This window comes from Panthera onca, chromosome D4 (genome assembly GCF_046562875.1).
Source record: "Panthera onca isolate mPanOnc1 chromosome D4, mPanOnc1 haplotype 2, whole genome shotgun sequence".
NCBI classification, from domain to species: Eukaryota; Metazoa; Chordata; class Mammalia; order Carnivora; family Felidae; genus Panthera; species Panthera onca.
In genome coordinates this window covers 22,957,675-22,983,096 of record NC_138351.1, presented here as the reverse complement: position 1 = coordinate 22,983,096, position 25,422 = coordinate 22,957,675, and the positions used below count along the sequence as shown (strand labels likewise).

At 35.6% G+C, this 25,422-nt stretch overlaps 1 long non-coding RNA gene across 19 annotated transcripts in view; it reads left to right on the top strand.

Moving 5' to 3' along the window:
- Nucleotides 1-25,422, top strand: part of LOC132663585 (uncharacterized) — a 553,467-nt gene that overhangs the window by 439,175 nt on the left and 88,870 nt on the right. For all 19 annotated transcript variants that reach the window (XR_013551829.2, XR_013551842.2, XR_013551839.2 and 16 more), the window contains one exon: nt 19,255-19,351. This is a non-coding gene — a long non-coding RNA (uncharacterized LOC132663585). The remainder of the gene's footprint in view (nt 1-19,254; nt 19,352-25,422) is intronic.

Genomic DNA, 25,422 nt, shown 5'->3' with positions numbered 1-25,422 from the left:
TAAAGTCTTAGTAAGAGTATAAATTTAGATTATGTTTTAATCAGGGAATGGACTTTAGTATTTATGAATGTGAATGATTAGCCTTGTTTATGGGTTTTTATATATATTTTAAAAAGCTTCTGTACAAGGCCCTGGAAAATGAAACTTGCCTGACTAATGGATATTTAGAGAATATGTTCTGACTAATTGAGTTTTCATTTAACTGTGATTTTTAAAATTTTGCCTGTGATAATTGAAAATCTTTCTCAAGTATGCTATTCTAGTATACTGTGCTGAAAATGAACATTTTTCCAGCTCTCACTGGTGCAAAGTTATTATTGACTCAAGGGTTAATGTTAACAACTTAAAGTCATTAGTATATTGAGATATTTGTTTTTAATGTAAATTCATATGTATTTATTTGAACTTTTACATGTATCACCAGAAATGTTCTCTTAAAGTAAAATGCAGAGTAATAGAGTTGTGTGCAAGTTTCTTTGATTTTGGTTCCAGGTAACTGAGGGCCATGTGTGGGTGTGTGAATACATAATTATGTTCCCAATCCATAAAACTAGAAAAATAGAAACATAAAGAGAAAAATATAAAAATCCTACATAATCTCACCTTACTGTTCATCTCTTTGGGATATATTCTTTGAGTCTGTTTTTTTTCATTCATGCAGTTTTATTGAATATGTTATGTTAACTATATTAAATACCAAACAATAGCTAATTATATCAAATTACAATTATATTAAATGTGTTAATAATATCTGATATTATAATAAATGATAAGTATAGAATGCTTATGCCAATACCTAAATTTAAAGAAATATCCGAAGTGTGGGCAACATATAAGAGAGATGAAGAAACCAGGCTTTCAGAAAGAGAGGGGCTGATGGAAAGGGTAGAGTGTTAGAACTTCAAACATAAATATAGGCTGCTTCTTTCTAATGGAAGAGAGAAGTGACACAGAGTAATGGGTAATTTAGAAGGTGTTTATATTAGTCTTGGAATGTCGTCAGAGAAGCAAATATACACACATACTCAGACACATGTATATCCCCCCTGGACCTGGGTGGGTGGTAGTAAGGAAACACTGGGTTATTGAGAGTAAACCACAAAGAATTCCGTCACTGATGAGTAATTGAGGGTGACTCTCTTCCCAACAATGCACAATCTGTTCAAGACCTTGACATTCAAAGAAACCAGTGTTACTGCACATGAAGGGAAATTTTCTAGTGTACCCAGGGATTCCTTTTCCTTCCCTATTGGTTAAATCATACAGTTTTAGAACTGGAAGGAATCTTAGACGTATTTTAAAACTACCTCTTCTAATGAAGGAGGAGGATATTAAAATCCAGCGAGGTAAAGTGGCATTGTAAGAATCATTAAACCTTTCTGACAGTGGTCAAGAAGTCTTGTCTCTTAATTTCTAGTGTACTGTCTTCCCCAACTATGTGATGAAATCAACTAACAAACATTTACTGGGGAAGATATTGAAAGGTAATGAAAATAAAGAAATTTATTGTAATGTCTCTGTACTCGAGGAATTTACATGTTGGAATCAATTAGGAAGCAAAAGCATGTATTATTTAAGCTAATAATCATGTGAATTAGACTGAGAGCACCAACACATACTAGGAGAAAGAGGCTGGAGCCATTAAAAATGATCTTTTTTGAAGAACTGATGTAGATTTTGGAAGTAAACGGAAACATTTTTTCAGGGTTTAGAACAGAGCTGCCTTTGGAAATAATTATCACAGTAATTTTTAATCTTTAAAATTCTATGTTAGTTTTTACAATTTTGTTGATAATTTTGTTTTATTTCACTGTTATTAGAGAAGATAGCCTGTATAATTTATACCATAAAGTTTTTATTAGTTTGTTTGTTTGTTTTTGCCGTACTGGACAGATACTTCAAAATTCACTCTGTAGTCCATTATTCAATTTTTTACTATTTTTACTTTTCTATAATGTACCATACTTTTCTTAGTTTATTTTTCTGTGAGAACTATGGTTCTGTTAATGTTTTCTTATATTTCTGTTAATTTTTGCTTCATTTATTTTAATACTATGTTATAGGCACGTAAATGTTACTGACTTTTATATCTTCATAGTGGTTTTCCCTACTTCATTAATATCAAATGGCCTTATTTCACTTAATGACATTTTTCCTTACATTTATCTTTACCCGAAATTAATTTGCTCACTTTCCCTTTCTTTTCCTGCTGAACTTTGCTCAGTTTTTTTCTGTCTTTTCAGCTTAGTTGTACTTTTTCAAAGTAGTTCATAGCTTTTTGATATTTTTTGGTAACAGCTGTATTGGAATATAACTCATCTACTTTGGGGCACTTGGGTGGCTCAGCCAGTTAAGCATTCCACCCATGATCTCAGCTCAGGTCTTTATCTCAGGGTTATCCGTTCAAGCTCCACACTGGGCTCCTCACTGGGCATGAAGCCTACTTCCTATACTTTAAAATTCACTCATCTAAAGTATAAGATTTAGTGGTTTTTAATATATTTGCAGAGTTGTGCAACCACTACCATGGTTCCCGAACAATTTCATCAGTGCAAAACAAAATCCTGTACCTGTTTGTCATCATCTTCCAATAATCTCATCCCTCGTCCCTACCCTTCAGCAATTACTAATCTGCTTTCTGTCTCTGTAGGTTTGCCTAGTCTGGACATTTCTTATAAATGGAATTCTTAAAATATGTGACCATTTGTGCTGCCTTGCTTTCATTTAGCATAACGTTTTCGGGTTCATACACATTGTAGCGTCTTTTATTGTACTGCAATCCTTTCTGTGTTTTCTTTTTTTCTCCTTCTTGTGTTTTAAGAATATTTCACTGTATGTATATGTCACATTTCTTTCATTTATCCATCACTTGATGGACATTTGGGTTATTTCCACTTTTTAACTATTATGAATAATGCTGCTGTGAACACTCATGAACAAGTTTTTGTACAAACATGTGTTTTCATTTCTCTTGCATATATGCCCTGGAGTGGGATTATTGAGTCAAATGGTAAATCCATGTTCAATTTCTGGAGGAACTACCGGACTGTCTTCTAAGGTGGATGAACCAACTTACGTGCCTACCAGCAGTGTGCAAGGGTTCCATTTATTAGTGGATGTGAAGTTCCCATATTGTAGTTTTGATGCATTCATGTGCTTATTGGCTTATGTGTGTATATCATCTTTGGGAGAAATTTCTATTGGGTTTTGTTTTTAACTCAGTATGAGAATTGTTACTTTTTAAGAGAAGATTGAGCTATTTACATTCATTGACTAAACCAGTATTTGTTTTTTATCATTTTATGTTTTCTATTTTTTGAAATTTTACTATATGAAATTTATTTATTTTAACTTCCCCAAATGATTTGATGGTTATGAATACTATTTTCAACAATTCTGATGGTTTTATTTAAAATTGTAAAGTTTTTTCCTTAAACATCTCTGGTTATTTAAATAAGATGGAAATTTAGAAATATCTCCTGAGTTCCACTCAGGAAAAATGAGGCCTTTACTAAACTTTTACTTCCGCTTTTTGCTCTGTTCCCAGATTGCATATTGTATAAAATATAAATTTTTTTCAAGAAATGTATGAATAGGTATATGGATACTGGGCTATCTGGAAACAATTTGTTGCTTTTACACATAAATAGATAAAAGTTTGGATTTATAAACTTTTTCTTGAAGGATGCATATTTATTGATATATATTGTGTATTGATATTTGAGACTGTAAAATAAGCTTGATGATAAAATATTGTGATTTTTCCTAATTTTTAGCTTTCTTTTTGCCTTCCATATGTTTAGGGATATTTTTTATTATTCCTGTATACAGTATTTTCCAGAGTATGTTTATATATAGTTTTTTGTTTTTTGTTTTGGTCATTTGACCCTTCTTTACATGGCATATTTTGTTCCCTGTTATTTTTACAGTTCCTAAAAGTATTTTTAATTATATCATTGATTTGATTTTATGTCAAAATGGTTCTTTTTTTTTCCTAAGTACTAACTTTTAAACTGGCTTTTTGTTCTCTTTCAATTCAATTCCATTCAGTGTTGCTAAATTATGTTTAACCAGTATCTACTGAGCATGATTATCTACTGAGCATCATCATATACTGACCTGTGCTGAGGATAGATAGATAAAAGTCTTACTCTCGTGGAGCCTAACAGTATAGTTGACGAAAACACTAGATTTGGGTGCATGCAGTGGGAGGGGAAGTATATGCTGCTAAACCGGCACGAAATGAGGAATCTTATTTTGACAATGAGGTAAAGGAAGGCCTTCCAGAGAAAGTAAAAAGTAGTGTGAAACTGAAGCATGGGCACTGTTAAACAAGGCAGGATCACGATGATATTGGCCATGGTTGGGGAATGCTAAGGGACAGAGAGATTACTCAAGCTCCTTGAAAAAAGCAAAATAAAACAAAGTCCAGGGATGCCATAAAGTAAGAGCCACCAAACCATAAGCTACCATCTGATTTTGTAAATAAAGGCCATATATTATCCATGTATTGTCTATTGTTGCTTCCATGTGATGATGGCAGAGGCAATTAGTTGCAGAAAGACCTCTGACCTCTGAAACATCAAGTCTTATTATCTGGGTCTATACAGAAGAGGTTTGTCAACTTCTGCTACTGAGGGACAAAAATCCAGTTTTTAATCTGTATGTCTATATGTCTACCTATCTGTCTGAGCACACCACTGAGCCATTAGGCATATTTTGTGGGAAAGTGAGTTCAAATTCTTACTCTTTTTTAGCTCTGAGAGCAACATGTGGGTAAAATGCCTATTTCTCACCAATATTATCCATAGGTGTGTAGTTTATGGAAATCCTCAGATATTGTCAATAACTAGTTGTCCAGCTTTTGTTTCTGTTTTTTTTCTCCCTGTATGTTGGTATTTTTGAGAGACGTTATGAGAGACCACACAGGAAAATCTACACAGATATAATTGTAAAACTGGATTATGTGTGTCACTTGAGATCTTAAAAATAGAATAATCTATCTTTGTTAGGTTAGGAATTGATGACATGGCCTAACTTTTACCTTCTGGGCTGCTCTAATCTAGTTATTGTTACCATTATTTCTTCAATTTACTGGTCTTAAAATGCTCCAGTTAACCTTGACACTCTCCTTTCATTCTATCGACATTTCTCTTCCTTTCTGCTTGGAACAAAATAATCTGAGCCCTTATCCACTGGTATGGCTGTGTTCCTTGTTCTCCTTTTCTCAAGTTGCCATCCTGAAAATATCTGTGTGCACACTCCCAGGTTAAGGTACAGAACACTGATTGCCACTGGTGCTCCAGTCGCTACCCTATTCGGAAAACAGCCATGGTGCTATGGCCTGCATGCCAACTCTGACCCTCTGTCTGTTATTATATGGCCTGTGAGCCAATAATCATTTTTACATGTATAATGGCTGCAAAAAAAACTTTTTAAAAATACTGTGTCCTTATGTGTGAAAATTATATGAAATTCAAATTCCAGTATCCATAAATATACTTCTTTGGGGATACAGTCATGCTCATTCATTAGTATATTCTCTAAGGCTGCATTCACCTACAATGGCCGAGTCGGGTAGTTGCAACAGAGATGATGTGACCCACAAAATCTAGAACATTTCCTCTCTGGCTCTTTATAGTAAAATTTGTGAGTCTCTGGCTTACGGAATTAGTTCCAACTTCTTGGACTTCCATCACATGTCTTATATAATCTGACCTCTAGTAATTTTCTTACCCCAGCTCTCCCCACGGAAATCTTCAACTAAGGTGATTTTTAAAATTTTTTTGAAATTGTGAGCATTTCTGCTCTTGCTTAGTTCATCTTGTGGTTCCTGTGTGTAATTCCTGGTTCCTCTTTTCTACTTAAATACTGCTTTTCCTTGGTTATGAATTAAAATTTAACCTCATTTTATAAAGTCTTCCCTGATTTGTCCCACCTTTGGTGTTTGACTCATAATAGTTGCTTCTTTAGTCAGGAAAATTAATTCTCAACTCTCAGTGGTTACACTCAATATTTCACAGTTATGCCATAGTTTGATTGGGTGTTTGGTAGGCAGCCTCCATGTTGTAATGTCTCCTTCCATCTTGTAGTACTGATAACTTCTAAACCTTCAGTAGACTACTCTGCCAGAAACCTTATGTTTAGCAACAGATAGAGTAAGAAAGTTTGGAAAGGCTGTTTTATGGCTAGCCTAGGAGCAGCATACACTATTTCCACTTAAATTGCTTTGATCAGTATCCAGTTACATGACATCAGCTAACTGCAAGGGAACCTGGAAAATGTGGTCTTTCTTTGAACCCTGGAGGAAATGGAAATGGTGGAATCTGACTGAGTTCTACCACATTGCCAAAAAGATGTTAACTGTTCTGCAACTCTTTAAGGCAAGGAATTATACTACCATTTATATTTCCAGCTATGTAACACAGTATCTTGTACCTTGTAGGGGTTAAGTAAAGATATCATAATGATACTTAAGCTGACTCTGCCCATTCTAAGTGTGTAATTTTGTCTATTTTTAAAGTTTTTGGCTCATCTGAGATGTCTGGCTAATTTCAGCCACTGTTGCATATACTGCAATGAAGCAATATCTACAAACAGAAATACCTTAGGAAGGTTCTTGCTCCAGGGTTTCAATCTTCATTGTAGAGTTACATTATTGTCAGAGTGGCTAGATTTGTACTTATTTAGCCAAGTGTCTCATAGATCCTAATATGTGATTCAGATTGTATTAAAGAAGATTCTGGGGAGTTGGCAGAAGAAGAAGCATCAGGAATCTGCCTCCCTACCTAGACAACAATTTCACTGGCAGAATCTGTCTGATGTAACCATTTTGGGAATCTGGAGTCTATTGAAGTCTTGCACCTGTTAAGGGATGCCTTAGACAGTACATTGTAGGTTAGTTTCTGTTAATTTCAGCTCTTAGCTCAGCAGAAGCTACTCGTAACACTCTTCTCTGACCCATGGCAGGCAGCAATACTTGTGTCCCTGCATTAGCATGTATGCAGACTGTGAGAGCCAGGATGGGTAGTAAGGACCCTGTCCTCCAAATGTCAGGGATCTATATTCTCATTGCTAAGTGCTGCTTCTGATCATGGAATTTAAAGAGGTGGTTCCTCTATATCCCTCTTTTTACCCATTTGGGAACCAGACACTAAAGACTGAAACATTCTAAAGCAACCGCATGTATGGCAGAAATTAGAATGTTACCGCACATGCCCATGGGAAGGGAAAGGTATAGAAAGGACCCAAGAAGACCTAAGTTTAACCCTGAGGCTTATCCATGTCACAGAGACAGCACAAAAAAGTTTTAAAAAAAGGTAAAAAAAAATAACAACAGGAAAAACTCAGCAAATGCTAGGGAAGGGGGAGATTATAATTTTAAGAGTTACTACATTCTTAAATTCAAATGTCCAGTTTTTAAAAACAAAGAAAATTACAAGGCATACAAAGAAACAGGAAATATGGCCCATTCAAGGTAAGAAATTAAGTCAGCAGAAACTGTATCTGAAAAAGACCTGATGATAGATTTACTAGACAAAGACTTTAAAAACAATTGTCTTAAAGATAACCAAAGAACTAAAGAAGATGTGGAGATCAAGAAAATGATGTATGAATGAATGGAAATGTTAACAGATAGATATAAAACATTAGAAAGAAATTAAAAAGGAATCAAAAAGAAATTCTGGAGCCTATATTTTATAACTGAAATGAAACACTCACTACAGGGATGAAATTTGGGCAGTCTGAAGAAAGGGTCAGCAAACTTGAAGATAGGACAATTGAAATTATCTAGTCGAAGGAACAAAAATAAAGAAGATTGAAGAAAAGTGAACAGAACCTAAGGGAACTGTAGTACAACACCAAACATCAAGGGGAGTGTGAGGAGAGAGAAAGGGGCAGAGAGAATATCTGAAGAAATAATGGCTGAAAACTTCCCAAAGTTGATGAAATATATGAGAGTAAACTTCCAAGAAGCTCAACAAAGTCCATGTAAGATGAATTCAAAGAGACCAATAGTGAGACACATTGTAGTCACTCATTCAAAAACCGAAGACAACAGATCATATTGAAATTAGCAAAAGAAAAGTGACTTGTCACATACAAGGGATCCTCAATAAGATTATCCTCAACAGATTTTTCATCAGGTAGTAGGAGGTTAGAAGGCAGTAAGCCTATATATTCAAGTGCTAAAAGAAGAAACTCACCCAAGAATCCTGTGTGCAGCACAACTATTTTTCAAAAGTGAGGAAGAAATAAGGCATTACCAAGTAGACAAAATAAGGCATTACCAAGTTCATTATCACTAGACTTGCCCTTCAAGAAATGCTCAAAAGAGTACTTCAGGGTGAAACAAAAGAACACTAGATAGTAATTTGAAATCATACAAAGAAATAAAGATCTCAACAAAGGCAAATACATGGGCAATTATAAAAGTTAGTATTATTGTAATAATAGACATAAATCCAATTTTGTTTTCTATCTGATTTAAGAGGACAAATTATTAGTCTAAAGACTAGTATTATTGTAACTTTGGTTTGTAGCTCCATATTTTATTTTGTCCATAAATCAAGACTAGTGAAATTAAGAGAATTATTCCTTAACATCTTGGGGAATACAATTTATGTGATTTTATGACATCCACAACTGAAAGGGATAGAGATGGAGCTGTTAAAGGAACAGAGTTTCTGTATGTTATTGAAATTAAGCTGATAAAAATTCAAATTAGAGTGTTATAACTTTACAATGTTAAGTAAAGTCTCCATGGTAACTGCAAAGAAAATAGCTATAGAATGTACACAAAAGGAAATAAGAAAGGAATTTAAACATTTCACTACAAAAAATCAACTAAACCCAAAGAAGATAGTAATGTGGGAAGTGAGGAACAAAAAGAGCTATAAGGCAGATAGAAAACAAATAGCAAAATGACACAAGTAAGTCCTTTCTTACCAGTGAGTACTTAAAATGGAACTAAAGTTTTCAGTCAGAAATAGAGTTTGGTAGAATGGATCAAAAAATATATGATCCAGCTACATGTTGCATATAAGAGACTCACTTTAGATCCAGAGGCACAAATAAATTGAAAGTGGAAGGAAGGAAAAAGATATCCCATGCAAACAGTAAGCAAAACAGAGCAGAAGTGGTTGTATTACTATCTGACAAAATAGACTTTAATAAAAAAATGTTACAAAGGATAGAGAAGGACAGCATATACTAATAAAAGTTCCAGTACAGCAAGAATATATAGCATTATAAATGTTTATACACCTAATGATAGACCATCAAAATATATGAAGCAAAACTGACAGAATCGAAGGGAGGAATAGGCAGTCTTATAATAATATTGGACTTCAATACTCTCAATAATGGATAGAACAAGCAGAAAGAAGATAAATAAGGACGTAGAGAACTTAAACAATATAATAAACTGACTAGATCTAACATATGTACATAGAACACCCTACCCAGCAACAATAGCATACACATTCTTCTCAAGTACACATGGACATTTTTGAGGATAAACCTTATGTTAGACTACAAGCTAACTCTCAATAGATTAAAAAAATTTTTTTAATATTTATTTTTGAGAGAGGGGTGGGGAGGGGCAGAGAGAGAGGGAGACACAGAATCTGAAGCAGGCTCCAGACTCTGAGCTGTCAGCGCAGAACCCGACGTGGGGCTTGAACTCATGAACTGCAAGATCGTGACCTGAGTCTAAGTCAGATGCTTAACTGACTGAGCTGCCCAGTTGCCCCATTAACTCTCAAAAAGATTTTAAAAGGTAGATATCATACAAAATAGCTTCTCCAAACACAATGGGCTGAAGATAATAATAATAATAATAATAATGATAATAATGATAGTAGTAGGAATAAAACTGAAAATTCACAAATTTGTGGAAATCAAATAACATACTTAACAACCGGTGGATTAAACAAGAAATCACAAGAGAAACTGGAAAATATTTAGAGAATAATGAAAATGAAAATGCATCATACCCCAAACTTATGGAACAAGGAAAAGCAGTGCTACATGGGAAATTTATAGTTATAAGTGCTTACTTTAACAAATAAGAAAGCTCTCAAATCAACACTCTAACTTTGCCAGTTAAGGAGCCAGAAAAAGAAAAGCAAACTAAGTCTAAGGATAACAGGAGGAAGGATAGAATAAATATTAGAACAGAGATAAGTGAAATTGATAATGGAAAACATGATATAAATTCAGTGAAACCAAAAGTTGATTCCTTAAAAAGATCAACAAAATGGACAGATCTTTAGCTAGATGAACTAAGAAAATAACTGACAACGTTCAAATTACTAAAATTCTACAGTAATAAGAATGATTATAAGTACTGTGAACAAATGTATGCCAACAAATTGGATAATCTAGATTAAATAGACAAATTCTCAAAAACCTGCCAAAATAATTTATGAAGAAATAGAAAATCTCAATAGATCTATAATAGTAAGTTGATTGAGTCAGTAATCAAAAACCATCCAACAAAGAAAAGCTTTGGACCTGATGCCTTCACTGGGGAATTCTACCAAATATTTAAAGAATTAACATCAGCACTTCTCAAACTTTTCCAAAAAATTGAAGAGGAGCCAACACTTTCTAGCTCATTCTATGAGGCCACCATTACCTTGATACCAAAGCCAGACAAAGACACTACAAGAAAATGATAGACCAGTATTCCCTTCTGCACACTGATGCAGAAATCCACAACACAACCAGCAAAATGAATTCAGGAGCATAGGATTATATACCATGACCAAGTGGGATTTATTCTTGAATGCAAGGATGATTCAACATCTGAAACAAAATATAGTCGATGTAATACATACACCACATTAACAAAATGAAGGAATAAAAATTCACACGGTCATCTCAATTGGTGCAGAAAAAATTCAACATCATTTTTATGATAAAACACTCAACAAATTAGGAATAGAAGGATGCTACCTCAATAGAATAAAGCCAAATATGAAAAACCCATAGCAAACATAATATTCAATGGTGAAACACTAAAAGCTTTTCCTCTAAGATCAGGAACAAGACAAGGATGGCCTTTTTTGCTATTTCTATTAACATAGTATGGGAAGATCTAGCTGGAGAAATTGGACAAGACAATGAAATAAAAGGCATCCGAATTGGAAATGAAGTAAAATGATCTCTGTTTGCAGATGATACGATCTTGTATGTAGAAAACTCTAAAGATTTCAGCAAAAAAACTGTACAACTAATAAATTAATTCAGCAAAGTAGCAGGATACAGTCACCACACAAAAATCATTCACCAGTAATTAACAATCTGCAAAAGAAATTATGAAAATAATTTCATTTATAATAGTGTCAAAAAGAATAAAATACTTAGGAATAAACCTAACCAAGGAGGTAAAAGACTTATACAATGAAAACTATAAAATGTTGCTGAAAGAAATAAAAGAAGCAATAAATAAATGGAAACACATCTCATGTTCATGGATTGGAAGACACTGTTGTTAAAATGTCAATAATACTGTAAGTGATGCAGGGATTCAGTGTAGTCACTATTAAAGTCCCAATGATTTTTTTTTTGAAAAATAGAGAAACCCATCCTAAAACTCACATGGAATCTCAAGAGAGCCAGAATAGCCAAAACAATACTGAAAAAGAAAGGTAGAAGACTCACACTACGTGATATCAAAACTTACTACAAATCAAGAGTAGTCAAAACAGTGTGGGACTGGCATAAAGACAGACACATAGACCAGCAGGACAGAAAAGAGCTCAGAATAAATCCTTGCATATATGGTCAAATGATTTTTGACAAGGATGCTGAAACAGAGGGTGCTGGAAAACTGAATATCCACCAACAAAAGAATAAAGTTGGATCCTTATCTACACTGTATATAAAAATTAACTCACAATAGATCAAACACCTACAACTATAAAACTCTTAAAAGAAAATATAGAGCAGTGCTTCACGACATTGGATTTGGCAATGATTTCCTTCCTGCATATTACACCAAAAAGCATAGGTTAAAGAAAGAAAAAAATGGACAAATTGGACTTAAGGAAAAATTTAAAAATTTATACATTGAAAGACACTATCAATACAGTAAAAAGGCAACCCACAAAATGGAAGAAGATATTTGGAAATCACATATCTGATAAAGGATTAATATCTAAAATTAATATATATCTAATATCTAATATATAAACAACAAAAACAACCTGATTCCAACAATGGACAAAGTACTTAATTACACATTTCTGGGAGCACATAGGTGGCTCAGTCGGCTAAGTGTCCGACTCTTGGTTTCAGCTCAGGTCATGATCTCATGGTTCGTGGGATCGAGTCCCTCATCAGGCTCTGTGCTGGCAGTGTGGAGCCTGCTTGGGATTCTCTCTCCCCCCCTCTCTCTCCTCCTGCCATGCTCTCTCTCTCAAAATAAACTTAAAAAAAATACATTTCTACAAATAAGCCAATCATAAAAAAGACAAGTACTGTATAATTCCACTTGTATGAAGTACTTTGAGTAGTCAAAAAATCATAAAGATAGTTGAGGCCACTGGGCTCAGCTGCTTGAGCATCAATTTTGGCTCAGGTCATGATCTCATGGTTCATGAGTTTGAGCCCTGCATCAGGCTCTGTGCTGACAGCTCAGAACCTGGAGTCTGCTTCAGATTCTGTGTGTGTCTCCCTCTCTCTCTGTCCCTCCCCCATTCACACTCTGTCTCTCTTTCAAAAAATAAATAAACATTAAAAAAATCATAAAGATAGAAAGTAGAAGGGGGTTGGGGGAGGGAGGAATGAGGAGTTATTGCTTTGATGGGTCACAGTTTCAGCTTTACAAGATGAAAAGAGTTATGGAAACGGATGGTAGACATTATGAGTATATTTAATACCACTGAATTGCACACTTAAAAATGGATGGGGTGGTAAATTTCATGTTACGTGTATTTCACCACAATAAAAAATTTGGAGTAGAAGAGTCTTTAGAAGGCTCTTTAGAACTCATCCAGTATTGTTAGAGAACATGGCAAAGACAATGGAAGAAGGAGGTTACACCTGCCAACTGTTTCCTTTTTCATTCCACTAATGTTTAAATATCACTGGATCTTAGAATTTCTTTAAAAATACAATTGCCTAATAGTTATAAAGATACAGAAGTGAACTAACTGCAATCGAATGGTATAATGATTAGATGATGTATCAATAGGATGGAATGTTATTTTTTAAATTGTGAACACTGATATGAAACACGGAAAAATATTTATTATATGATGCCAAGAGGAAATAGAATTGTTAAGGGCATTGTAATTGGAAAGATGTAAAAAAAAAAAAACACAACATACAAAAAATGAAATTGTAGTTAGGCAGACTAATTTATGTGTCACTGGTAACAGTTTTTCATTTATTCTTGCAGTATCTTCTCTTACATTTAAAATAAGGAAAAAGTAGTGGCACCTGGGTGCCTCATTTGGTTGAGCGTCTGACTTTGGCTCAGGTCATGATCTCACAGTTTGTGGGTTTGAGCCCCAGATCAGGCTCTGTGCTGACAGCTCAGAGCCTGGAGCCTGCTTTGGATTCTGTGTCTCCCTCCCTCTCTGCCCCTCACCTGCTCATTCTCTCTCTCTCTCTCTCTCTCTTTTTAAAAAAAAAAAAACATAAAAAATAAAATAAAATAAGGAAAAACCAACCCTCTAAGAAGCTAAACTGTGTACAGTTTCAGAAGTCTCCACTTACCCAAATTTGTGACTCAACTGGTTGAGGGTTTATACTTAGAATTTACCACTCCCTTACATGCTCCTTTACATACACAATCTCCTTTAATCTGCCTAATTGCTCCTTCTAACAGATCTTTGCTTTTGAATAAAGTCCACTGCTGTGTTCTTCATCACCATTCTCACCTTAGAGACATCTGATACTCTGCTTGGTAGTTTCTTGTGTCAAATTGTGCACCTTAATCTGTTCATTACCTGCCCGCTGTGTATTGCAATAAAGATGTCAGAAGCCATTTAAAAAGATTTATTAGAAACTCTTTACATTACACAAAAAATCCAATGATAAGAACAAATTCCAAATTTGCTTTGGACGTAAGCTTTTCATAGCAATGACAAAATTGGGCAAGTCTCGACAATCATAACAAATGTCTCTCTTACTCAGATGAACCCTGTGTGGCATTTTCTTTGCACACAGGGGCAATTGCTTTCTCCTTACACTCAAGATTGACTCATCATTATTGTTTAGTTTCTAATGAACACTGATAAAATATTCAGGGTGCCTGAAATTTTTATCTTTTTCTTAAAGGAGTTTGGAAATGATGCTCTTGAGTGCATGACTAAAGGTATCCCATAATAAAAGTACATAAAAATGGTCAACAAAATGAAAGTGTCAATAAAAATAGTCTCTGTGATGACTTCTAGAGGATGCTTGCTGCTGACCTGGCTTTTATTTCTTCTTTAAATATTAATTGTTGATTTGCTGGTTTGAAAGCTTAGCTTTGAGCACAGAGAGGTCTATAGCTATGAATTTCTGATCCGTTTTTTTATTTGAAAGAGAAAACTAGATTCCACTACTCTCCCGAGAGTGTTGGGGTTCATGTGCTGGTTCCACCTGTATGTAATATGTTGTTACTGCACTTGCTGAGTCTTCGTGTCTTGTTTTAGTACATCGTTGTGCTAGGGATATTGGTGAGGAAATTTCCGCATGAAAGATAGTAGAGCAATAAAAAGGAAAAAGTAAAGAGCAAAGGCAGCACTTTCCATTCTGAATGTGTTTTTTCTTAATCCTATCTCAACTCCTCACACATCCCAAGGAGGTAGTTCGATATAATGGAAATGATAAACTTTGGTGTGCAACCATTTTTGGCCCTGCAATTTAAAAGTGATAAGATCTCCAGGAAGATTCTCCATCTGTAAAATTGAGGATAATATCAATCTGGCAAGGATTTTGTGAGAATTAAGTTCAGTAATGTGTACAAAACCAGTATCAGCCATTAAAGCATATATCTTGTGTATTCATAAAACCTCTGGTTGCACCTTAGTTCTCCTATCCTTAAATATCTGTAACTACTCACCTATGTATTTGTTTTTTATGTTGCTCAAGGATATGCTCCTTTGAGAGCTGCCTTAAGTATTTTTGGGAAGAGTGAGCATGTGATAGTTATTAATTTATTGCTTCTCAGCACCAAACCCACACTTCTTTGTCCTACATTGTGCTGTTGGAGCTGGACTCAACAACATTTATTCTTTGCCTGTGGCTCAATGTTAAGTTCCGCCAATGGCAAAGCACAGAGGGAGGTTCCCTGCATTGCTACTTATGTTCACCTTAACAATTCTCTTCTACTCCATCAGTTGTTAACCACATTTTATCATCATGAACGAGCATAGTTAACAGTTCTATATTCTCTGTGCAAATTACTGGTGTGGCTTCCCTGTCCTGACCAGGCCCTGATGGATACATAGAGAGTAAGTATTATAGACAGTATTGATTAATTTCAAATGACTTTTATTTAATAAATGTGAGGGACACCTGGGTGGCTCAGTCAGTTAAGCGTCTGACTTCAGCTCAGGTCATGATCTCACAGTTTGTGAGTTTGAGCCCCGTGTTGGGCTCTATCCTGGCAGCCTGGAGCCTGCTTCAGATTCTGTGCCTTCCTCTCTTTCTGCTCCTCCCCCACTCACAGTCTGTCTTTCAAAACTAAATAAACATTAAAAATAAACATTTAAAAATAGTGTTTAGTAAATTGAGCCAGTTATTTCACTGGGAGTATAAAAATGAGTAAGACAAAGTCCCTCCTCTCAAGAAACTTACAGCATAGTTGATTTATAGAATCATGTTGTGGAAAGAATGTTTAAGATCAGTTTTCTAGTTTTCCAGCTTGCTTGTCAAACATCAATGGTAGGTCCCCTTTTATTCTGGTCTCCAACACTGCCATGAGAGACAAGTGTGGTTTTTTTGGCTTCACAGATTATTATCCTGTTATTCCTCATCTGAAATAAGACCTACAGTCTTGTAATTTCTTTTATTGAAAAAAAAATCTAGGGGCGCCTGGGTGGCTCAGTCGGTTGAGCGTCCGACTTCAGCTCAGGTCATGATCTTGCAGTTGACGACTTCGAGCCCCGCGTGGGGTTCTGTGCTGATAGCTCAGAGCCTGAAGGCTGCTTCCAATTCTGTGTCTCTCTTTTGCCTCTCCCCTGCTCATGCTCTGTCTCTCTCTGTCTCAAAAATAAAGATAAACGTTAAAAAAAAATTAAAAGAAAGAAAAAATCTACCTTCTGGTGTAATTGGTTAATCCATCCAATATTTATTAGGTACCTTCCATGTACCAAACATGGTTGTCTATCCTAGGGTTGCACTTACGAATAAAAATAAAGATTCTCTGCCCTCACTGAACATGTGTTCTAGTGCAGAGGCAAAGAAGAAATAAGTCAACAAAGAAATAAAGAAGATAATATTGAGAGGGAAGGGAATAAACCTGGTGGTGCATAGCGAGTGGCTAAGGGAGGTAGAATACTTCTTTAGAGGAAGTGGTCATCAAAATCCTCTCTGAGAAAACATTATCGGGAATGGTTTGGCATGTCAGAGACCCAGTGGAAGCCCATGTATCTGGTCAAAGGCAGGCATGAAGGCAAGTGGTACAATATGAGGGTGCAGTGGTTGTAGGGATAGTATATGAGTATATATGGTACTATAATGAGGGTTTTAAGAAAGGAGTCCCATCATTTGCTTTGGGAGCCTATCCACTGATTTGGGTACTACATGGGGGCTAGATAATTTTTAAATTTTTTTTAAGAGGCAAACTCTGTTATGCTCTTGACTTTTGCTGAGCCAGTGCTTAGTTAATCTGGGATATGGTGACACCAGATTGTTTTTATTTTACCTTTCATTCTTACAGAATGGAGTTCTTGAATCAGAATAGAGAAGTTTGCTTTTTTTCAGTTTTAAAAGTTGTCTTGTTGGTATTATCATGTATTTTTATCCAAATTATTTCTTTGACAGTGCTAGGTATGTATGAATTGCCTTTCAGAAATTGCCACAATTAAAAATCAGATGCAATGATTATGAAATCTCCAAGTGAACTTTAGAAATTAGCATTAGAGTTCTGGCACTAAGTGACACATGGAATTTCAGTTTCTTAGAATCATCAAAATTCTTTCACGCTTTTCCATATCAGATACCCTAGAAGGAAGGAAGGAAGGAAGGAAGGAAGGAAGGAAGGAAGGAAGGGGGGAGGAAGGGGTAACAGGGAGGGAGAGAAGAAAGGGAGGGAGAGAAGAAAGGAAGGAAGGAAGGAAGAAAAGGAAGGAAGGAAAGAATGAACGAAGGAAGGGAGAGAGAGGAGGGAGGGAGACAAGGAGGGAGGAAGAAAGGAAGAAAGGGAGGAGGAGGGGAGGGAAAGAATCCCCTTGATTCTGCAGTAAGATGCATAACCAGTCCTTTTGTAAACTAGGATTTATGGCAACATGTGTAGAGCCTGGAGCTGAGGAATAGGTTTGAAAACAATAGAGAAGCCTATGAGAGGTATTTCCTACCTATGCTGAGAAAAAGTTATATTTGTGTTAGAATACATCTAAAAATTAGGATAAATGAGTGTAGTTGAAAAATATCTCTCAAAAGTTATAATACACATGAGGGATGGCTCCCTAAAAATTAGTATTAAAGCTTACCCACTATAGCAAAAATGTGGCAAAGTCCAAGAGGTTACAGTGATCGTGACTACAGGGGACCCAGATTTTCTGCAAGTCTGGGATACAGTGATAGTACCAGAGACTAGGGATACATTTGTGCTCAATTATAACATGCAGAATACTGCACTGGGCTCTATTAGAATTTGTTTTCTATTATATTTGGTTATAATAGGATCATAGAACATTTTGGTTACTTTAGAGAACGTCTGGTTCCCATCTGAAAGAATGGTTCTTTGTTTTTGCCAAAGTACTGAGACAAGAAAACAACTATTCCCAAAGGGTCATTGTCTTCAGAAAGGTGAAATTGAGATGAATGCTTTCAAAATGTGAAAACGAGAATAAAGAGGCCAGCGGGATGCAAATGGAAAGAGTGCTGTAGATCTGGCTGAGTGTCTACACCATAGATGTTCTCCCCTTGATACTTAACTGCCCTGACCACAAGTTCCCCTGGGACAGCAGTGTGCCTATATGAGAAAAAGTTAAGCTCCACAGAGGCCTTGTAGCTATAGATAGTCGTGTGACCCAACCTTAGTCAGTGAGATGTAAATAGAAGTCAATTGGATTGGGATTCTGGAAGTGCTATTGCTGTCCTATTTTCAAATTTTTAAAAAGACAGTTTGAGCCAGGATGCATTCTTTTTGTGCCTTTGCCTTTTAGTTCCTAGAATGTGAATTTGAGACTGAAGCACCTTCTTGTAACCATGAGTCAACAGCTAGGAAGAGGAAAGCCATGTAATAAGGTTGGGGGGACAGATGAAGAGGTCATGTGGGCATTACAGGGCCTAATGAAACTGCTGGACAGCCTGGGGCTGCTATCTCTGGACTCTGTTCTGTGAACAAAATTAAACCAAGTTTTACTAGGGTTTTCTTTACATGTAGAAGAATGCAGTCCTAACTGGTTGAGAAATCTGACCACAAAGATGAATGAATTTGACTTGATCCTTTACAGGAAATGTCTTTTATGAAGTCAGCGCTGTTGGATTAAACTGAGCCAAGTAAATGTCTAAGATGGCTTATTTGATCATTTGAACAAAACTTTCAAATAAATGTCATCAAGGAAAATGTACCCTATTTGTTTCAATGGATTACTCACAGTAGGCCAAAAATAGTGGTTAAATTTAACTCTCTTCTTACCAAATATCATAGTTCTTATTGACTGAAAAATAGGGGCTCAAATAAACCTCTACTGTCTTTTAACTTTGCGTACAGGCATAAGTGTACACACACACACCCACACCCACACACACACACACACACACACACACACACAGAGAGAGAGAGAAATACATTAGGCATTTCCTGTACATGAATACCTGAAACAAAATGTTATCTCTTTCCTTTTCCAGATCCCTCAAATGCAAGTAGGGTTATGAGCTTTTGGCTGTTTGCCTACCTTTTAGTGCAAATTACCTTTTAAGATGAGGGCCCTTAATCATAATGGATTTAGCCTGCACTGCTAATCCAATGCTGACAACCCATGTCTTATTAATGAGTACTTCAAGCATCCATTTCTGTATATCTTGTCTTATATGACAGGAAAACATACCAATAAATCTTCTCTCCTCTGTTCATCACAGGTTTGACAACAGGAGTGTGAACAAAGACAAAAGAGACATGAGGCTTAAAGAGATGTTGCTGCTGCCCCACAATGTATGTCCCATGTTGAAATCACAGGTAACTATCTTACCATTGCTAAACATCAATACTAATTTTTTTAAAAAATTGCTAGTGGGATCAATATCAGTTAATTCTACTGTGCCAAGAATGAGTAGAACTGATCCAAACCCGTATTTCATAAGGTCTGACTACCAAGGCAAATGGTTTAGACACTGTTCTGCATTAAGGATCTTCCATCATCAATGATAAAATATTAAGTCTCTGTAAGTCTTTTAAATTCCATAGAAAACTTTAAAATAGTTCAAATCTATTAATTTTAGTGAGATTACCAGCATTATTTGTTGGTTCTTAGCAAGATGAATATCTATAATACCCATGGATATTTCTTTCTAGTAAAATAGTGGTGTGTTGATAATTGCTGAAGATTTGTTTTGCTAAACCAGAATCTTGAGGGATCTACGTGTCTCCTCTTACCTGTCACCTCTTCCCACCTACCCTTTTAAAAATTCTCTCTCTCTGACCCCCTCCTCACAGTATTTAAAATTTTTCAATTTTGCTCCATTCTTATCATTCTTACCTAATTTGAAACCACCACCATCATTCTCTAACTTAACCTTAATTAATAGTCTTCTAATTGATCTCTTTGTCTTTATTCACAATGGTTCTCCAATTTTTTTCACACTCAACACATGCAAACCTTATTGTCAGTTAATGGACTGTGTTTTGGAACAGTGTTAAGTTTACAGAACAAATGAGCATGTGTAGAATTCCCACACATTCCCACCACCCATCTACAAACCCCCAATCATTTCCACAGTTGTGAACATCTGACATTAATTAGTGTGGTACAATTGTTATAATTAATGAAACAATATTAGAACATTATTATTAACTGAAGTTACATTAAGGTTCACTCTTCCTGTTACACAGTTCTGTGGGTTTTCACAAATGCATAATGTGATGTGTTCACCATTATATTATCATACAGAATGGTTTTACTGCCCTTCAGGTTTCCAGTATGTCACCTATTCAACCCCCATCCCCACCCTGAGCTCCTGGTAACTACTAGTCTCTTTATTATTTCCCTATTTTGCCTTTTCTAGAATATCATATATTTGGATTCAGTCTGTTGTCTTTTCAGACTGTCTTCCTTCATTTAGCAATATGCATTTAAAGTGTCTCCATATCTTTTAGTGGCTTGATAGCTCATTTCTTTTATCACTGAATAATATATCTTCGTCTGGATGTTAGACAATTTGTTTATCCATTCACCTGCTGAGGGACATCTTGGTTGCTTCCAGCTTTTGTTTAATTCACATATATTAAAATTTCTCTTAAGACTTCCTCTGTGACCCATATGTTGTTTAGCACATTGTTATGTAATATTCAACTCTGGGGATTTTGCTGCTATCTTTTTTATTGTTTCTAGTTTAATTCCATTATGGGCTGAGACCATGCTTTGTATGATTCTTATTCTTTTAAATTTGGTAAGGTTTAATTCTTAGCCCAGCATGAAGTCTATGTCGGTAAATGTTCCATGTGAACTTGGGAGGAATGTGTATTCATTCTACTGTTGTTGGATGAAGTATTTTGTAAATATTGAATAGATCAATTTGATTGATGGTGCTGTTCAGATCAACTCTATCCTTATTCCTTTTCTAACTGCTACATCTATCAATTATTCATAGAGGGCTGTTGAAGTCTCCAATTATCATGGTTGATTCATCTATTTCTCCTTGTGGTACTATTAGTTTTTGCCACGTGTTTTTTTGATGCTGTATTGTTAAAAGCATGCACATTATGAACTGTTATGTGTTAAAGAATTGACCCCTTTGTCACTATATAATGCCCCTTTATTCCCCTTGATTTTCCGCCCTCTGAAGTCCGCTTTGTCTGACATTAATATAGCTACTCTTGCTTTCTTTTAATTAGTGTTTGTATGGTATATTTTTCTCTATCCCTTTTACATTTACTCTCTCTATGTCTTTATGTTTAAAATGGGTTTCTTCTAGACAACACGTACTTGAGGTTTTTTTTAATCCACTCTGACAGTCTCTTATCTTTTAATTGGTGTATTCAGGCCACTATGAGACAAAGGGATTATTGATACAGCTGCATTAATATCTACCACGTTTGATGCCATTTTCTGTTCATTGCGTGTGTTCTTTTCTTTTTTTTATGTTTCCTCTTTTTCTGCCTTCTCTGATTTCAATTGAACATTTTATATGATCCTATTTTATCTTCTCTCTTTGCATGTTAATTCTACTTTTAAATTTTTTTGCTAGCTGTCCTTGAATTTTCAATATGCATTCACAACTAAACCCACTTGCAAATAACTCACTGTTCCATGTCATGGGTAGTGCAGCTACCTTGTAATGGAGTATTCCCATTTCACCTTTCTTGAGGCTTATCACGTTAATTTCACTTATCCGTGTAATGTAATCACCTAATGTATTTATTGTTGATGATTTTGCTTTATACTTATCTATTATATTAATAATAAGAAAAAACTTACAGATTTTGTTTTACCCTCATTTATTCCTTCCCTTACACTTTTCCGTTTTTGATGTAGATCCAAGCTTCAGACCTGTATCATTTTCCTTCTTTCTGAGGGTCTTTTTTTTTTTAATGTTTATTTTTGAGAGAGAGAGAGAGAGAGAGTGGGGGAGGGGCAGAGAGAAAGAGAGACACAGAATCTGAAGCAGGCCCAGGCTCTGAGCAAGCTGTCAGTGCAGAGTCGGATGCGGGGCTCGAACCCACAAACTGCGAGACCATAACCTGAACCCAAGTTGGACATTTAGCTGACTGAGCCACACACACAGGCTCTTTCTGAGGGTTTTAACATTTTCTTATAGGGCAGGTCTACTGGTGACAAATTCTCCCAGCCTTTGTCTGGGAAAGTATTTCTCCTTCATGTTTGAAGAATAGTTTTACTGGATACAGATTTCCGATGTTGGGTTTTTTTTTTTTTCCTTTCAACGTTGTAAATATCTTGCTCTGTTCTCTTTTTGCTCTTGTGGTTTCTAACAAGAAGTTCAATGTAATTCTTTTCCTTGTTCCTTCATAAGTGAATGTTTTTCCAAGTTTTTTCCCACTCTTCTTGCTTCTTTCAACATATTCCCTGTGCCTTTGGTTTTCTACAGTTTGGATATGACATCTTTGGTGTGGATCTTTGTAATTTATTCTGCCTGATGTCTTCTAAGCCTCTTGGATCTGTGGTTTGGTGTCTGTCATTCATTTTAGAAAATTCTCAGACATCACTGCTTCACATATTTCTTTTGTTCCTTTCTCTCATCTTCTCCTATTCTCCTTTTTAAAAAAAGTTTATTAAATATTTTGAGAGAGAGAGAGAGAGAGAGAAAGAGAGAGAGAGCAGGGAAGGGGCAGAGAGAGAGGGAGAGAGAAAGAATCAGAAGCAGGCTCCACATGGAGCCTGATGCAGGGGTCAAACTCACAAACCATAAGATCATGACCTGAGCTGAAATAGAGTCCGATGCTTAACCAACTGAGCCACCCAGGTGCCCCTCCTTCTCCTATTCTCCTTATACATATGTTACACCTTTTGAATTGCCCCAGAGTTCTTGGATACTGCATTTGTTTTTTAAAAATTCTTTTTTTTTCATTTTGAATTTCAGTTTGGAAAGTTAGTGTTATATCTCAGCATCACTGATTCTTTCCTTAGCCATGTCCAGTGTATTAAAACACACATTCTTCCTTTCTGTTATAATGCTTTTAATTTCTTGGATTTTACTTTGATTCTTTCTTAAGAGTTTCACACTTTTTTACTTACATTACTCATCTGTTCTTCCATGTTGTCTACTCTTTCTGTTAGAGTCCTTTACATGTTTGTCATAGTTTTTAAAAATCTTTGTCTGATAATTCCAAAATCTGCATTGTACCTGATACTGGTTCTGATGCTTTGTCTCCCCAGACTGTGTTTTTCTTGCCTTTTAACACACTTTGCAATTTTTTGTTGAAAGCTGGGTGTGATGCATCACTTAACAGGAACCAAGGCAAATAGGCCTTTAGTGTGAAGCTTTATGTTAATCGGACCAAGAGCTAGCTGCGTTTAATATTTCCACAGACAAATGTGACAGAGGATTCGTTTTCCTCTAGTTTCCTTGTTTGCTTCCTTCCCTGTTGTGTTTGTATTTCTCTACGAACTTAAATGGGGCCTGTGTTTTGCAGGTCTCTTGATTGTAACCCACTGTCATTATTGATTGTATCTCAGTTTTTAGTGGGACTCAGTTCCTGAGCTGTGACCTTCAGAAGCATTTCTTAGTCTTTTTTTTATTTCATTTTTTCCTCTGTGTCTCTAGATAGGAAGCCTAGTGAGCTGCAGTTGGATAATTGTGCTTCCTCCAGGTCAGATAAAGCTGTGGTATAGTAGTTTTCCCGGAGGACAGACTTTTGTTATGGAAAAGCTCTGATTGTATTTCAAAAAGGTAACTTTTGCCCCCCCCCCCCCATCTGCCTGGAATAGGAGGGGTTTGCTCAGACCTTCATTTTGAATACCTGCTGGGGTTCTTAGATAAAACCCACAAAAGCATGGAGGTCCCAACAAAAACTGAGCCCACAGAATTTTTAAAAATTTTTCAAAAGTATTTGATCAAATAGGAAACATATTTGCAATATGTATAACACAGGAATTAATACATAAAGAAAACTAATAAAATGACGGTTTTAATGAACATTAAGACAAAATATGTGAATAAGAGATTCACCAAAAAGATTTATCTCTAAATATATTTCAAAAGTTAACTCTTGGCAACTCTTTTTTTTTTGTTGTTGTGGTAAGAACACTTAACAAGAACTCTATTCTCTTGATGGATTTTTAATTGTGCAAACTGTACTGTTAACTACAGGCACATATTGTACAGCAAATATCTAGAATCTATTCATCTTACATAACTGTAACTTTATACCCACTGATTAGCAACACCTCATTTTCCCCTCTCCCAGAGGCAGTAAGTGATAGGAACTTAAGTGGTAACTTTGATGAATTGATGCAGGCTGAGTATGGATTGGCTTGGGAATTAAAAATATGAGAAGATATTCCTGGAAGTTCTAATTCTCAAGCGAAGCTGTACTCAACCTTCAGCAATTTGTCACCATTTAAGTGATCCCATCAGTTACTATCTGCAGGGGCTTCTGTTCCTGGCTTGTTGATTTTGCTGTGGTTCTCTGTATTCTCCTGTCTCCCCAAATTTTGGAGTAGTGGTTTGCCCTGTGACATCACTTCTCTGCTGGATCTGAGAAAAGTCATTGGTCTTCAATTTGTTCAGCTTCTTTTGTTGTTGTGGGATGGGAGTGATGACTTCCAAACTCTAGATGGAGCTGAAAGTTCTAGGTTTTTTTAGTCGAATAATTTTTTAATAGTAGCTTTATTGAGATATAATTCACATACCATGCAATTTACCCATTTGTAGTGTACAATTTGATGATTTTTCGTACATATTTACACATATGTATAATCATCACTGCAATACATTTGAGAATATTTTCATCACCTCATAACGAAAACCCATACCCTTTAGCTGTCACTCACTAGCACTCTCACCCAAACCTAAACAGCTACCAATGAACTTTCCATCTTTCTGTATTTGCCTACCCTGGACAGTTCATATAAATGGAATTATATATGTGGTCTTTGTGACTGTCTCCTTTCACTTAATATTTTCAAGATTCACCCATATGGTAACATGTATAATGCTTCATTCTTTTTATGGATAGTAAAATAACAATATGCAAAAATATCAAATTATATTCCACTGTATGCTATGCCATATTTTGTTTATCCATTCATCAGCTGATAGGCATTTGAACATTTGAATTATCACCATCTTTTGGTTATTATGAATAACACTTCTATAAATATTTGTGTACAAGTTTTTATGTGGTCGTATGTTTTCATTTCTCTTAAGAATATACCTAGGAATGAAATTTCTCGTTCATAATATAACTCTGTATGTAACCTTTTGAGAAACTACCAGAGTGTTATCCTAAATGGATATACCATTTTCCATTCCAACTAGTAGTCTATGAAGGTTCTGGTTTCTCCACATACCCACTAACACTTGTTATTATCTGACTTTTGATTAAGTCATCCTCCTAGGTGTGAAATGGCA